Genomic DNA, 17,453 nt, shown 5'->3' with positions numbered 1-17,453 from the left:
TTGGGAATCTGGTTTGAAAGAAGAGAGAGGTTTATAGCAGGTATAGGCAACATGGAGCAAATGAGGCACTTGAGTTGTATAAAAGAAAATGCAAGGAAAACCTCGAAAGAAATCAGGAAGGCTAAAAGAAGATATGAGGTTGCTTTGGCAGACAATGTGAAGGAAAATCCTAAGGCAGGGGTGTCAAACTCAAATTCACGGAGGGCCAAAATTAAAAACTTGGACTAAGTCGAGGGCCGAACTAAATATTTATTGAAAATTTTCAACAACATCTGCATGTTTTCTCTTCTTTCAACATATGTAATGTTAAACTTTAGGATATAACTTTAGGAGGATAATGTTAAAGGTCAGGAGTAGGTAGCTCAAGTTCACCCTTTGCTTGACCTGAGGGAAACATATTTGGTCCCTGTGGAGATGTAGTCAGCATTCACAGGCTGTGTCCATTTTGGCCTGCATCAGGACTCAGCATTTCCTGCTCACTCCTCAGGCTCTAGGCCTCTATTCACCCTCGACCCACCATCCCTCTACCTGACCAGTCCTTTACCCAACCTCTACTCACCCCTCACTCCACTCGCTCTGCCTCTACCCATCCTATCCTATACACGCCCCTCTACTGCCTCTCCCCTCAACCTGTTCCTCCCTCTACCCGTCTCTCACCCTCTAATCACCCCTCCCCTACTCGCCCTGCCCCTCCCCTTTTACCTCTTCCCTATCCACCCCTCCTTCTACTCATCCCTCCCTCTAACTGCCCCTCGCACCACCATAACTTCCCCTGCCCATTACTCCTCACCTACACCCTCTGCCCACCCCTGCTTACCCACCCACTCAGGCCCAGCGCGCTGCCGATCAGCCTTTGCGGACAGCCACCATCTCTCTCTTCACATGCAGGGCCGAACCAGCCGTCCCTGGGGTCCGCGCGGGTACAAGCGCTGAAGGCTGTGGCGACCGGGAGAAGTGCGCTCGCGCTGTGGAAGGGCCGTCCGGTGCTAGTCGCGCGGGGCTCGCGCTGCCCGGGGGCCGTGCGCAGCCTGCCATGCCCGTCGCGCCGACAGGAAATCACAGGCGCTCGCCAATCCGCCGCACCGCTCGACAGGTGGGAGAAGTGACTGGTTGTGCGGGGAGCCTTCCAACCGGCTTGCCGGCTGATGACATCGACAGACTTTTCATGTTACAATTTCTCATGTTACAATGGGCAAGGATGTGCAATGAAGGGGGAGGATGGTGGGGGTGACATTACCAAAAAACAGCATCAGCTCTCGCTGCAGGGCGGGCCACCTCTAATACATTTTTGAAATGATCTTGCGGGCCAAATATAATTATATCGCGGGCCAAATTTGGCCCGCGGGCCAGAGTTTGACATGTGTGTCCTAAGGGTTTCTACAGATATATTAAGAGCAAAGGATAGTAAGAGATAAAATTGGACCCATTGAAGATCAGAGTATGATTTTGTATGGAGCTAAAAGAGATGGGAAGAGATCCGTATTCACTCAGGAAACCGGCACAGAGTTGTGGGAAATAAGTAAAACAAACAGTGAGGTCATGAAACCTATACAGATTAAAGAGGAGGAAGTGCTTGCTGTCTTAAAGCTAATAAGGGTGGATAAATCCTCAGGGCCTGTCAAGATATTCCCTTGGACCTTGAAGGAGGCTAGTGTAGAAATTGTATGGGGTCTGGCAGAAATATTTAAAATGTCCTTAGTCACGGGTTTGGTACCTGAGGATTGGAGGGTAGCTCATACTATTCCATTGTTTAAAAAAGGCTCCAAAAGTAACCCTGGAAATTATAGGCTGGTGACCTTGATGTCAGTAGTAAGTAAATTATTGGAAGGTGTTCCAAGATATCAGATATACAACAATTTGGATAGCCAGAAACTGATTATGGACAGTCAATATAGCTTTGAGCACAGTAGGTCATGTTTAATCAATCTTGTAAGGATTTTTGAGGCGCTTACCAGAAAAGTTGATGAAGGAAAAGCTGTGGGTGTTGTCTACATGTAGTTTAGTAAGGCCTTTGTCAAGGTCCTACATGAGAGGTTAGTCAGGAAGGTTCAGACGGTAGGTATTCATGGTGAAGTAATGAATTGAATTTGACAATGGCTGGATGGGAAAAGCCAGAGAGTAGTAGTGGATGATTGCTTCTTAGACTGGAGGCCTGTGACTAGTGGTGTGCCTCAGGGATTGGTGTTGGGACCATTGCTGTTTGTCATCTACATCAATGATCTGGATAATAACTCAGTAAATTGGATCAGCAAGTTTGCAGATGACATTAAGATTGGAGGTGTTGTGAACAGCAAAGAAAGTTTTCAAAGCTTGCTGAGGAATCTGGACCAGCTGGAAAAATGGGATGAAAAATGGCAGATGAAATTTAATGCAGACAAAGGTGAAGTATTACATTTTGGAAGGACACACCAAGAAAGGACATACATGGTGAATGGTCGGGTACTGAGGAGTGTGGTAGAACAGAGGGACCTCGGAACGCAAGTGGATAGGGTTGTAAAGAGAGCTCTTCGCACGTTAGTGTTCATAAATCATAGTATTGGGTATAGGAGTAGGTATTGTCATGATAATGAATATGTATGAGATGTACCGGAAGTCACGTGGTATGAGAGGGAGATAAGAGCACAAGCAGGAGAACAAAGGAAACTGGAGAATAAAGACTCGGAGAAGTTTACCTGATAAAACTTGTGTTTGATGTTTTATTAACTTCACATTTCGGGCCACAAATGTGACATTGGCGACGAGGATGAAAGAAGCTTGAAGAAAATTAAAGACTAAACAAGATTACAGAGGATTACAGACAACTTCAAGGTGATAAGAATTTTCTCTTTGACTCAGTATTTTTGGGGCTGGAATATTTCCTCATGGCTGGGGCAGACGGTGACTTTCTTACACATAGTGGAATTGCTCATTTTGACCCAACGGGTGATGCAAGCACTGTAAGTGTGAAGTGGAAGGCATGGCTGGTAGAATTTGAATCCTACGCCGACAGTTGTGGCCTATTTCTAGATACCGGTACGGTTGAACAAAAAGCGCAGAGAAGGGCGTTACTTCTTTTCACTGCTGGTCCCGCAGTTTGGGAAACTTTTAAGACATTTTTGAATACTGGAAGAAAGGATGAGTACCGGAAAGCGGTAGATGCATTAAATGCACACTATGTAATGACACCGAATGCTACATTTCAACGCCATTTGTTTCGGAGAACGAGACAAGAAGATGGCTAGACAATTGCTCAGTACGTGACGAGACTACGCCAGCTAGCTGTTGGATGCAATTACATGCCAGCTGATTTGGACAACCAATTATTGGATCAAGTCGTACAGCACTGCAGATCAGATAAACTCAGAAGACGTCTACTGGAAAGAGGGAGTGAGTTGGAACTCACCGATGCTTTAACCATTGCTGCTGCATTAGAGGCTATTGAAGGGCAATTTCATACCATGACCCTGAAAGACAACTCAAGCCAGCAAATTAAGAGACTCTCACATCGCCATAATCAGCCAAGATATACATCGACACAGGACGTGGAGTGTTATCGATGTGGAAACCGAGGTCACTTTTGAAAAGACCCATATTGCCCGGCCAAAGGCAAAGTTTGCAGAAAGTGTGGAGGTAAGGACCACTTTGCAAAGAAGTGCAAAAGCAAGTCCAATGCAGACCAGAAGAGGAAGAGTACAACTTCCAAAGGCAAAGCCTGGGGGAAAGGAAAGAAAGATACCATTCGCCAGATAGATGGTGACGATGATGATACCCAGGAGGAACAGAGTTGTTACCAATTTACGTTGAATGAAGTACATCATGAGAAGGTCCCAGTGATCATTGGTGCAGGTCATTGTAGACTCAGGCAGTGACAGTAATGTGATTGATCGACATTTATGGGAGAAGTTGAAAAGGAAAAAGATCATCTGTACCTCAAAGAAGTGTTCCAAGAAACTGTATCCATACACAGCAACCAAGCCATTGCAGACCATTGGATGTTTTGCTGCAACTGTTGAAGCTGGAGATAAGTACACCGAAGCAGAGTTTATGGTCATAGAAGAGAGGGGAGAACCATTGCTGAGTAGAAGCACAGCGCAAGACCTGGCAATACTTCATATTGGAGCTTGTGTCAATTCAATTCAGTCATACGAGGATATGAAGCAAGAATTCCCCGCAGTCTTCCAAGGAGTAGGAAAGCTGAAAGGTCGACAATTGAAGCTAGCGGTAGATGAAACGGTCAAACCGAAGGCACAACCAATGCGCCGAACTCCGTTTGGACTTCGTGGGAAAGTCGAAGCCAAAATTAAAGAATTGATCGAACAAGACATTATTGAACCTGTGGAACATTCGACACAATGGGTCAGTCCCGTAGTGATTGTGCCCAAACCAAAGGGTGACATAAGACCATGTGTTGACATGAGAATGGCCAATGAAGCTATAATTAGAGAACGACACCCTATACCAACAGTGGAGGAAATACTTCAAGAACTAACTACCAGCAAGGTATTCTCAAAAATTGATCTGAAATGGGGCTATCATCAATTAGAGCTGGATCCAGGTTCCCGAGATGTAACTACATTTGTGACTCACTGTGGATTGTATCGTTACAAGAGACTATCATTTGGAATTAATGCAGCTTCGGAGATCTACCAGTATGAAATCCATCAAGTGATTCAAGGCATTCCTGGAGTTGCCAACATTTCTGACGACATCATAGTCCATGCACCAACGAAGGAAGAGCATGACAAACGGTTGAGGCGTGTACTATCTAGACTACAGGAGGCAGGCCTTACCGTGAATGGAAACAAGTGCCAGTTCGGTGTGTCAGAAATGGACTTCATGGGACACAGACTTACACGGGAAGGACTAAACCCTGCAGAAGCCAAGGTGAAAGCTATTGCAGAGGCACGTGCACCTCAGAATGCAACAGAGATGAGGAGTTTCCTGGGATTGGTCAATTTTTGTGCAAAGTTCATTCCTAATTTCGCTACAGTGGCTGAACCACTAAGGAAACTAACCAGGAAAGGTGTACCATTTCATTTCGGATCTGAGCAGAAGAAAGCGTTCACAGCGCTGAAGCAAAGCCTGACAGATGCAAAAACTCTTGGATATTATGATCCGGCGGCATCAACCAAAGTCATAGCGGATGCCAGCCCGGTTGGTTTAGGAGCCGTGTTGGTCCAAATGCATGATGGAGGACCAAGAATCATTGCCTATGCCAGCAGATCGTTATCAGATGTGGAAAGAAGATACTCTCAGACAGAGAAAGAAGCACTCGGACTTGTATGGGCCTGTGAGAGGTTCCATGCATATTTATACGGCATTGAATTTGAACTCATCACAGATCATAAGCCATTAGAGGTGATCTATGCACCTAGATCCAAACCATGTGCCAGAATAGAGAGATGGGTACTCAGACTACAACCCTACAAATATAAAGTAATCCACATTGCAGGGAAAGCAAACATTGCTGATCCGCTGTCCAGATTGGTGAAGGATGGTGGTCCACAATCCAAGTCAGAATTGGGAACAGAAACAGAGAGCTTTGTACGCTTTGTAGCTATTCAGTCGACACCGAAAGCTGTGACTACGAAGGAAGTCGAGAGAGAATCCGAACGTGATCCAGAACTCATGGAAGTAAGAGAATGCATAGAGTGGACAATGGGACAAGTGTACTCACAAGGCTTACATTCCCATTAGAGACGAACTTTGTTGCATCGGACAGTGTGTATTAAGAGGTTGCAGATTGGTGATACCGCAAAGATTGAGACCGAAGATCGTATCCTTAGCGCATGAAGGACACCTAGGTATTGTTGGTACCAAGCAAAACCTCAGGACCAAGGTATGGTGGCCAGGTTGTGATAAAGACGCAGAGAAATTTGTTAAAACTTGTCACGGATGTCAAATCACAAGTAGGAGTAATCCGCCAGAACCGATCCGGAGTACGCAACTCCCGACAGGACCATGGATCGACGTAGCTGTTGATTTTCTTGGACCTTTACTGACGGGTGAATCAATTATGGTAGTGATAGATTACTACAGCAGATACTATGAGTACGTGGTGTTGAAGTCCACAACCACTGAAAAAACAATACAAGCGTTAGCAGAGATATTCGCAAGATATGGATTACCTGTTACATTATACTCTGACAATGGTCCACAGTTCATTTCAGAGACATTTGCGGAATACATGAGGACCACAGGTATCCACCATCATAAAGTAACTCCGAAATGGCCGCAAGCCAACAGAGAAGTAGAGAGACAAAATCAATCCATTGAAAAATGATTGAGGATTGCACACGCAGAAGGACAAAATTGGCGAGAAGCATTGCTATCTTATGTGGCTGTCTATCGAGCAACGCCTCATGCGACCACTGGAAAAAGTCCTGCAGAAGCATTTTTTGGGAGAAAAATCCGCACAAAAATGCCAGAAATAAAGGAAATCCGAGACGACCAGGAGATGAGGGACCACGATGCTGAAAAGGAAGGTGCAGCAAAGCTGTACACAGATTCGAAACGTGGAGCCAAGTACTCAGACATCATGCCAGGAGATAATGTTCTAGTGAGGCATGAAACTGGTGGTAAGCTAGACACACCTTATTACCATCAACCCTATACTGTCGTATCCAGAAGTGGCAGTATGGTGACAGTCAAGTCTCCGACTGGAGTCCTGTATAAGAGAAATGTATCAGGTGTAAAAAGGTACCAGTCCAGAGATACATCGAGCGAAGAGGTTGAAAGGCCAATACGAGATGCTGAAACTGAGAGACCTGATGATGTTCCAGAGGCAGTTACCAGCACTCCTGATGAAGTGACTAGAGCGCCAGAAACACCCGAAGCCGTGGCGAGCAGTATTTCTGACGCCGAGAGTGAACAACCGAGAAGTGACGACAATATCGCAGGCAGGCCGAAACGAAACCGGAAACCGCCCAAACGATACGAAGACTTTGTGCCATAGTTTTAATAAGAACTTTGGGACAGTATTTTAATCTTATATCATAAAGTGCATGTATGAGTGCTGTAGGAAGTAAATTTTATGTAGTTGAGTTATAGTATTACCATTAGTTACGATGTTTGTATGTTTCCGAGGGATATTGGTAAGTGAAGGTAAAGTTTATTTCTGATTAAAGGAGGGATGTCATGATAATGAATATGTATGAGATGTACCGGAAGTCACATGGTATGAGAGGGAGATAAGAGCACAAGGAGGAGAACAAAGGAAACTGGAGAATAAAGACTCGGAGAAGTTTACCTGATAAAACTTGTGTTTGATGTTTTATTAACTTCACATTTCGGGCCACAAATGTGACAGGGATGTTATGGTAAAGTTGTATAAGACATTGGTGAGGCCAAATTTGGAGTATTGTGGGAAGATTTGGTCACCTAACTACAGGAAAGATATCAATATGATAGAAAGAGTGCAGAGAAGATTTACTAGGATATTGCCCAGACTTCAGGAACCAAGTTATAGGGAAAGATTAAACAGGTTAGGACTTTATTCCCTGGAGCATAGAAGAATGAGGGGAGATTTGATAGCAGTATTTAAAATTATGAGGGGATAGACATAGTTAGGCTTTTTTCACTGAGGGTAGGTGAAATACAAACAAGAAGACATGGGTTAAGTCTGAAAGGGGAAACGTTTAGGGGGAATTTCTTCGAGTGATGGAAGTGTGGAATGAGCTGCCAGCTGAGGTGGTGAATTTTGACAATTTTGACAGGTACATGGATGGGAGAGGTATGGAGGACTCTGGACTTGATGCAGGCATTAGGACAAGGCAAAACAAATGGTTCGGCACAGACTAGAAGGGCTGAAGGGGCCTGTTTCTCTGCTGTAGTGTTCTATGGTTCTATATGGAATTCATTTTTTTCAAGAAAAATGTTCTCTGTAATAATGACCATGAAACTCTTGAAATATCTTAAAAATATTAAACTATTTGATTTATTAATGCTGTGGAAGAAGGTAAATTTGGAACCCTTACCTTTACCAAAGTCTGATCTTTATGAACACCAATTAAATAGCTGTGTGTTCAGTCTTAACTGCCCTCTGAAATGGTCATGCAAACCATTTAATTGTATCAGAATATCTGTGTTAAAGTAGAATAAGTAATTATTAAAAAAATATCTGGCATTCCACGTGGCAGTGACGAGTTGATCCCCAAGCAGTTAACCTGGCAAAGTCCCCATGAGGATTTAGAGATGGACTTCTCAATTGGAAAAGTAGTCCACAGTCCAAAAGCTACCTGACAGTTTTGCTTGCAATATTGTACTTTGTAAATGGTCTTAACACCGCATACCTTAGATACATACAGACCCCGCTGTAGATGACACTTTCCAATCCCTTGTATTTCCCAATTTCAAAACATGTAAGCAATGATATTCAGAATGACCATCTGAATAATCCAAATAAATCAAACTTCGTAATTGCAGCTGTAAGTAGCGTTAATTTGTTTATATAAATGTTTTGCATAACTTTGGATTGAAATTTTCATAATAATGAATAAACAAAGCATTTAGCTATATTTAAAGACATAACGATATAAGATGATTAATAGATAATTAAGGTTAATAAGATGAATTCAAAGAAATGTATTTTGATGCTTATGCCTCCTCCATGGTTTTTCAAAGAATGAAAGCAAGCTCCCAGTATGCCTGGATATTATGACATATGATGTCATAGTAACTATGGTAACACTACAAATAACAATTTTCCTTAAAGGGATAGTCATAAAATTAACTACAAATCAAACACAAAGTTTTGACCATTCCATTCTGGCCCCTAATTATTATAATAGACATTAATGACTAATACATAATAATTACTGTGACAGATACAAAAATAAACATGGTAAATATAAGATTAGAAATCAAAACTTTCTGCTTCTTGTGAAAGACAAATTTTAGTAATAGGTCGATTTAAGTAACCAGTCTTAGTTTTAATCCGCACTTGCTGAACGAAACCTTTCTTGTCCGGAACTGTTTCCTTGATTCTCCCAGTAACCAATGGCTCCGCATACAAAATTGTGTTTAGCTTTAGACCATTTTTGTCTTTCTTGTAATAATGAAAGATATTCTCTGACCCATCTTTTCCAAAATAAATTTGTAATAAACTGTACTTTTTCCATCTGCGCATTGCATAGATATCTTCTTTCTGAAATTGACCAATAGGCATTAAAGGTTTAGATTTAAGAAGTAAGATATGATTTGATGTAAGTGCCTCAAAGTCATTTGAATAAACAAAAATTTTCGTTATTGGATGACTATTTAAAATAGTTTCAATCTCACTGTGTGAAGATTGACATCATTCAATATTTGATTATTCAAAATGGAATTGAATTTTCTTAATTGATCTAATCTAAACACTACCATGATGTGATCCTGACGGTGGGTTATATATCCAATTAATTTCCTTATGAAGTATGCATTATGAATTTGATGTTGATTTCAATTATGAATTGCTCTCGTAGTCAAACGAGTAAAATTAGCTCTGTATTGTTTTTCAACACTTCTTTCTCATTTTACTTGGAAAGGACCAAAATAATCAACTCTTATGTATGTAAATGGGGATTCATCAGGCGAAACTCTGTCTTGTGGCAAATCTGCCATTTGTTGTTGTCCAGGTTTAACATTTGCATGTTAACACATTTTGATATAATTCTTTTGATCAATGTTGAAGCACAAAGTATCCAATATTTCTGTCACAATTCTGACAACATGTGATTACAACCACCATGACCTATTTTCTCATTGAACAATCAATTCAGAAATTTGAAATTCCTTAGCTAATATAATTGGTTGTTTCACTTCTTCTGGCATTATTGCTTTTTGCAATCTTCCTCCTACTTTCAATACATAATTTACAAGAATAGGATTTAGCTTGTAAACATGACTTGTTTTTGTAACATTCAGATTCTTCTTCAATTTTGATATCTCATTATCATACACCTTTCTCTGACAAAAACAAATGATCTCCAATTCAGCATTCGCCAATTCATTAACTGTTAGGTAACAGCTCTTTTGAGACTTCAGATTTTCTTTCTTGATACGATGTAAAATTTAATACGATTTAATCTAAGAATCCATGCTACTGTCTTTTTCAAATGAAACCAAGAAAAATGATAGCAAATGATTTATTAATCTGATCTTTCTCAGAAGATATTTAAATAGTATTCACATTAGTGTTTTGGATTTCTGGATTCTACATTGAAAATTCTTTTAACTCTTCTGGATTTTGAGGCCAATCTTCTTGAGATTGCAAAAGAAATTGACGACTGAACACCCAAGTGTTAGCTCTTTTCAGAAACAGTTGAACTTCTCATCCTCATTAAGCCATGCCGGCTGGATTATCTGCTGTTTTAACATGTCTCCATTTATTAACATGTGAAACCTCTTTTGTTGATGTATTTAAGCATTGATGTATTATCAGTCTAAAACATAGAATCTGCTAACTCCATCTGTAATTCCTTTCTTAACACAGTGAACATTTTGCTTGCCATAGTAGAGGCAGTCAATTCCATTCAAGGTATGGTGACTGACTTTAATGGAGCCATTCTATGTTTTCCGATTACAAATCCACAATCTATTCGCTCTTGGTTATTTTGCAGTACTAAATAGCTGACAGTACAATAACTACCTCCGCTTCCATCAGCAAAATGGGTAACTGAGCAAATGAGGCAATTCCAATGTCTGTTAGTTTAAAACATTTGTTGACTTCAAAATGTTCTAACATTTTAAGACTCTCAATCTAATTCATCCAATCTTGTGTGATGAAATCTTCATCCCATCCAAATTTTCTTCTGCACAATTCTTGCAGAATTTTCTTGGTTATTAATACTACCAGTACCAATATTCCCAAAGGATCATATATTGAGCTTACAATTGAAAGAATACCTCTTGTTAAAGGTCATTCTTTCAAAACAATTTTGAATTTGAAAACATCAGATTGAATACATCATTGCACTCCTAGAATTCTTTCGATAGGTGAAATGTCACAATCCAAATCAAGATATTTTATCTCCTTTGCTCTTTCTGTCTCAGGAATAACAACCAACACATCTCGACTGTTGCTAGTCCATTTCATAAGGAAGAAACCTCCTTTATTACAGATCTCTTAACTCATGGTAAAGATCTATTGCTTCTTTTTCTGAAACCACTAAAGTGAGACAATCATCAACATAGAAATTATTTCTGATAATGGTTATAGGTTGAGAACTAAATTGCTCTTCATTATCTTCAGCACATTTCCCGAGAACAAAATTAGCACAACTCGGTGACAAAATTGCTCCAAATAAATGAACTGTATTCAATCATATCTTTACTGTAATCACCATTAGGTGATCATAACAATCGTAGAAAATCACAATCTTCTGATGATACTTTCACTTGATGAAACATCGCTTCAATATCTGCAGCAATCTCAATAGGCTCTTTATGAAATCTTATCAGAATGCCTATTAAAGTACTGGTTAAGTATAGACCTTGTAAAAGTTGAGAATTCAATGAAACTCCTTGAAATGATGCTACACTTAGTTTCTCCTTTTGTGGATGTATAACTCCATGATGAGGTAAATACCATTTTCTACCATCTTTGCATTTCAAGATGTCTTCTGATACCTTTTCCACATAACCCTTGGTTATTATTTCCAACCTGACATTGATATATTCCAATTGAAAGGAAGAATTTCTCTTGAATTTTCTCTTCAAATTCAGCATATGCTGTTCTGCAATTATTTTATTATCTGGCATACAAATTTCTCTTTTCATCAAAGGTAATGCGATACAGTAATGACCACCAACATATTTAACAGAATTTGAAACTAAATCCAGAAACTGCTTATTGTCCTTGAAGGCTCTTGAATATCTGTGAGACATTCAGGGAAATCAATTTTAAACTGTTGTTCCCACAGATCATTAAGTTTCACAACTGAAATTCTGTTGACATTTACATTCGACGATTTCTGATCATTATTAATCTTTCCTCCTCATAGTCCATTAATTGTCCATCCAAGGAACATTCTCATGGCATAAGGTCTGTCATTTTGACTTCTTATTAATTCTAGAGGTTCAAGAGTTTTTGGTACATCTAATCCAATTAACATCTCAGACATCAGTCTTGGGTAAGCAAATGTCTTTTAAATGATTCCACTGTTTGATATCATCCTGATATAGAATATTCTCTTAATTCACATTAGGGTTAGGGTTAGGCATAGTCTTCTGAGTATATACACTTGGAAGATTGCAAAATTCATTGTTTTTCAATCCAGCAATCTCTAAACCTGAAACTATATTAGTTTCATGCTAATCTTCTCTGTATCATTCCAATTTTAGTTAATGTGCTGCCGAAGAGAGCACAAACTGTATTAGTTTCAATGTTCTCTTACATCATTCATTGTCTTCAACAAGATTTATGATGTTTTACCATGAAGATCAAGTTTATTCATTAACTCAACAGTACAAAATGATGCAGAACTTACTGGATCAAGAAATGCATAGGTCTACAGTATGAAGCTTTTTTTAGTTTTAACATGTACAGGAACTATTAAGAGAGCTTGGTCACCGGACCCAGTAAGACTGTCTGAACTGAAGCTGAAGCGTACTCTTTGACTGTGTCTTCAGTCTTGGATTTAGATTGTTTGACTTCCTTCTCAACTTTGCTTTGTTGAATATGCAATAATTAGGATGCTTTAAACTGCATATATCACAACTGAGTCGCTTGTTACAAGTTTTGCTTATGCGTCCTTTACGCAAGCAACCAAAACAGGTTAATTTCTCATCATACAAATTTTTCTTGAATTGTGAACATTTTTCTAAAGCATGCTTATCTTTTGCAATACAAACAGCTTTCCTGAGCAGTCTGATCCTCTTTTTTTCCCCATTATTTCCTTGTTCTTTCTTGTGCTTGTGTGACAGATTATATTGTGTTTTTTGGAGATAAATTGGGGCAGGTTTTTTTTAAGTGTAGGTCCCATACAAACACTTCAAAACAGATCTCATTTAAAATACTGGAGCTCTGCTCAAGCCAGACAGGGCGGCTCCTGGGGGCCTTTGCAAAAACTTTGGGGAGTGCCCAAGAGACTTCATTAATGAATTGTTGTTTTGAAAAGCAACAGATGAAAGAGATTGGAGGAGTAGTTTGGAGCTGCAGGCTGTCTGGAGTGTAGCTTGCTGTTCGAAGAGAGTCATGTGGTTTTGTAAGCAGAGAGAGTAAAACAGGCTTTTTCTGTGTGTGTGTGTGTGTGTGTGTATGTGTGTGTGTGTGTGTGAGAAAGAGAGAGAGAGAGATCAGTTCTGCAGTGCTACAGCCAGCAGCAGCAGCTGGGACTGGAACAGGACAAGCTGGAAGGCTTGTGGAAATATCCAATTTGGAAGACGGGTTGTGAGTGCTTAGTTCAGCCTGGTAAAAGCCCTTGTGGTTCATGCAAGAGGAGAGGACTGGCTGTCTAATATTTCACTTGAAATAAGAGAAACAAAAAGGAACTCTGTGGTGACCTGATAGAAAGAGGTTATCATCTGAAAAGTCCTGATAGAGCAAGTTTCTTTGGCAAGACACTGATGTGGTTGATTAAAATGGATCAGTTTGTGTCCAGGAACAACAAATCTCTCTCTGAAAATTGACAATGCCCTTCCTGAGCAGTACCCATTTAACTTTCAAGCACCAAAGTCTGGTGAACTTCATAAATGTTAAATTCTGTGCACAGTATAAGAATTGCTTGCAACCAATAAACTTGGAGGAATGAGAAATGAGATTGGACTGTAAATCAAATAATTTTTCTAAACTTACACACACATTACATAATTGTGTGCTTAGAATTAGAAGGGGGTTAAGTTAGGTTAATTAAGTTAATAATGATAAGATAAAGTTTGATCCTGCTTTCATGTTTAAAGATAATTTTAAAGCAACTTTTGTTTGAATAACTATTTGTTTTGATGAATATCTATTGCTGCTGGGTTTTGGGGTCCTCTGTGCTCGAAACCCTTGTATCTGACACAGCAGTAAAAAAAATACTTCCCTTTGTTTTCTGCTGAGATGATTATTTAGACTTCCTTGCATCCTTAGGAACTATTGGAGTATCCTTAATATTTCCAAATACTGGTACAGTGTTAACATGAACATGCCATTCCAAAAATTGTACCACAACTTCAAAGGTAGTGCCCCTTCTGGGAATCATTTTAAGCTCTGCAACTTTGGTTCTCCATAAGTCCTTCAATTTGTAAGGAAATTTATTGACAATAATTGACAAATTAGCAAGCAAATTCAGCTTTTGTAAATATACACTACTTCCCATTGCATTGCAACATCCTCTCAGAAAGAATGCATATGTTTGTAAAGCCTTTGCTGACCAAGGAATCTTGACTATGTGGGCCCTTGCGATTTTATGTTCATTGCCATGATGATGAAGCAAGAATTGTTTTGCCCTTTTAAAATCTTGGTCTGGATCTATATATTGGCAACTTTTGACTAGTTTCTTTACCTGTCCTCCAGTATACTGTTCTGGGTAATACAGACAATCTTTGGCATTTTTGGAATTACTTTCAATGTGATGTTCAAAGGAATTTATGAACATCAGATATTGTAATGGATCTCCATTTAAAAATTGGAATTTCCTTCCTAGGTCAACCATATGAATCTTGTTGCTGCACTAACATAGCAGAAATTTCATTTTGTTTTGCTATGAGAGATAATACATTGTCTTGTCCACCATGGCTTACAAATGGTTGTCTTGTGGCGAATGGAGCTGGCTGAACTTGAAACTGCTGCCATAGATGTAGGATCTTGATGTGTAAGTGATGGCATTGATGGAGATCCTTGATGTCACTGGTTCTTCAGCAACTCGCATGGTTGGTACCCATTGACCTACTGGAATGTTAGGTACTACCCCTTTGAGTAGCAGATCTTGCAGAAGCCTGAGCTAATGCTTTTACTCTAGCCATATTTATAGCATGTTGTTCCTCAAGATCTAATTTTTTCTTTTGTCTGTTCAATAATCTTTTTTGTTCTTCTTGTTGGAATTGTTGATTCTTCATTTCAGCTTCTTGCATTAGTTGCTGATTCTTCATTTCAGCTTCTTTATCTTCCAGAGCACGTTTTTTCGCCAACCACGCACATTGTATCTCGATAGTAGCCAAGTCTGCTTGCGCCTTAGCATGCAGAGCTGATAAGCTTGAAGCACGCAAAGCTGTATTTGCTCTAGATGCCTTTGAAGACTTTGAAGATCTTCCTATGCTCATAACCCTGGAAATACTATAATCAGGATTCACATCTGAACTTTCAGATTCCGCTGATTGAGTCTCTAGCTTTAGCATTTTGCTCAGTGCAGCACCAGTGGGGATTTGCAACTTACATTCATCTGTTCCAATCCCACTAATCTTTAAGTCGTCGAATGATGTTTGCCATGCCTTATCTTGGTCCTTTTTTTGCTTGGTAGTTGAAGCTGCTTTTTCTAAGGTGGCTGGCTCCAACCTCCTGCCTTGCTGGCTCAACTCACAATCAAACAGTTCTTTGAGAGGAGCTGCTCAAGGTCTTTAGCCTGACTAGGCTTCTTCTTCATCTTGGATTGTTCATACTGCAGCCTGTCTTCTTACCTGGCTTCCTGGTTCAATCTGGGAACTGTAAACAAATTTGTATCTTGTATGGTCCCTTTAAGAAGATTTCTATGGCTGGCTCTGTCTCTGTGTTTGACAAACAACTAATAAGAAAAGCTCCTCTGACAGGCAAATCTTACCAGAGGTGGAGGTTTATTCGTGTACAGGAAAGAGTGAATAACAATAATATCTCATGACATCCAGCTAGGCTAAACATGGACAAGGACCTGAGTGATCAAAAGGAAATTCGTGAGTTACCATTTTCTCAGCCAAGTTCACTCCCATCCCAGCTACACTCTCTTCAAACCCCTTGCATCAGGAAGATTCACGCATTTGGAATCATGAACCACTACTATCTATATTGTGTAAGTTCAAGTTTATTGCCACACATGCCGAGGTACAGTGACAGAGCTTATTTTGTGAGCAGACTAGCTAGGCTTCTCGCACATAGTACAACATGTAAGACACAGGAAAAAGTGCAAGGTTACAGAGGGAGATTAGTTGATACAGAACAAAGGCAGCACAATTTTACTACTTTTGAGGTTCACTCAGTAGTCTGATAATGGCGGGTCCGAAACTGTCCTTGAACTGGTGGTGTGTGATCTCAAACTCTTGAATCTTCCTGATGCAAAGTGGTAGGGTGTGGGTGTGAAGAAAGGGTAACTGGGATGGGAGCCTTTTCATGTGTAGGCTGTTTTTCCAAGGAGAATAATATGTGGAAGAAGCACTGAGTGGACTTCTTTTAGAATCTAATATCAATAGCAATATTGCTGGTTGTCTTGAATAAACTAGTTGTAGCAGGTGATGAGGAAACTGCAGCATAAACCTGCATAACTTCTCTAATACACCTGTTATAGATGTAACTGTTCATGACAGTATTAAGTATCACATTATCCTTTTGGAGCAAGGCCTGATTTTCACATTGAGGATAGTCTCCCAAATTGTGTGGCATTAACATCATGCTAAATGGATTAGGCTGAACCGCTAATTCAAAATTTTCGTATGTGTAAGAGTCTGTGCAATGTATTATACTTAGCAGAGTTGTATTCCACCACCAACAGTGAACTTATCACTTATCCTTCACGCTGCAATAATAGTCGATCTGTTGGACTAATCCTGGTTCACAATAGAATGCAGAGGTTCATGCTGTCAACAGTACAATGTGTCCCTAAAAATGAGGTGCCGCTCTAATGATGCCACTGCTTGCCAAACAGCAAAACATTACACTGAATAGTGTGAGTTAAATAACTCCACAATCAGTGCTTAATTATTTTTAGACATACAGCACGATTACATGGCCTTCTAGCCCATGAACCTGTGCCCCCTAAATACACCAATTAACCTACAACCCCGCCATAAGGTTTTGAAGGGAGGAAACTGGAGCACCCAGAGGAAGTCCATGCAGATGAGGGGAGAACATACAAACTCCTTACAGATAGCGCCAAGTGGCTGGCGCTGCAATAGTGTAGCACTAACCTTGCTGCCCAAATATCAAAGCTCTGCAGTTGTACTGTCTATTCATAAATGGTGGACAATTAAATAGCTAAAAAGAAAAAGTGGCTTGAGAAATAACATCATTGTTACAAAGGTTGGGGTGGTTAGCATATTAGAACCATAGAAAAGATTAAAGCTTTTGGAAATATTTTCAGCTAGAAGTTTGTAATGGATGATCTATGGTTCTTGCTGCAATCTTCACCATTACAGAAGCCAGCATTGAGAGTAATGTAGTGAGTTGAATTTGACTGATGACAATAAATAGTCTAAGAGTAATGAATATAGAATTGGTAAGGGATCAGATAAATTCTGGCTTTATGACTGCAGACTGAACTGCACCTCCATTCAAACTGTTCTTGTGCCTTTACAATAGAAGTACATTGAAATGCTTGAGGAACTTGGCC

General features: G+C 40.0%; 1 protein-coding gene and 1 pseudogene across 3 annotated transcripts in view; one reads left to right on the top strand and one right to left on the bottom strand.

Moving 5' to 3' along the window:
• faf1 (Fas (TNFRSF6) associated factor 1) overlaps positions 1–17,453 on the top strand; it is a 332,733-nt gene that overhangs the window by 18,951 nt on the left and 296,329 nt on the right. The window lies entirely within an intron of this gene.
• Positions 12,267–12,324, bottom strand: LOC138765612 (U6 spliceosomal RNA; annotated as a pseudogene).

This window comes from Narcine bancroftii, chromosome 5, assembly GCF_036971445.1.
Source record: "Narcine bancroftii isolate sNarBan1 chromosome 5, sNarBan1.hap1, whole genome shotgun sequence".
NCBI lineage: Eukaryota > Metazoa > Chordata > Chondrichthyes > Torpediniformes > Narcinidae > Narcine > Narcine bancroftii.
Note: the sequence above shows the minus strand (reverse complement) of the source record. Positions and strands in the feature narration are given on the sequence as shown.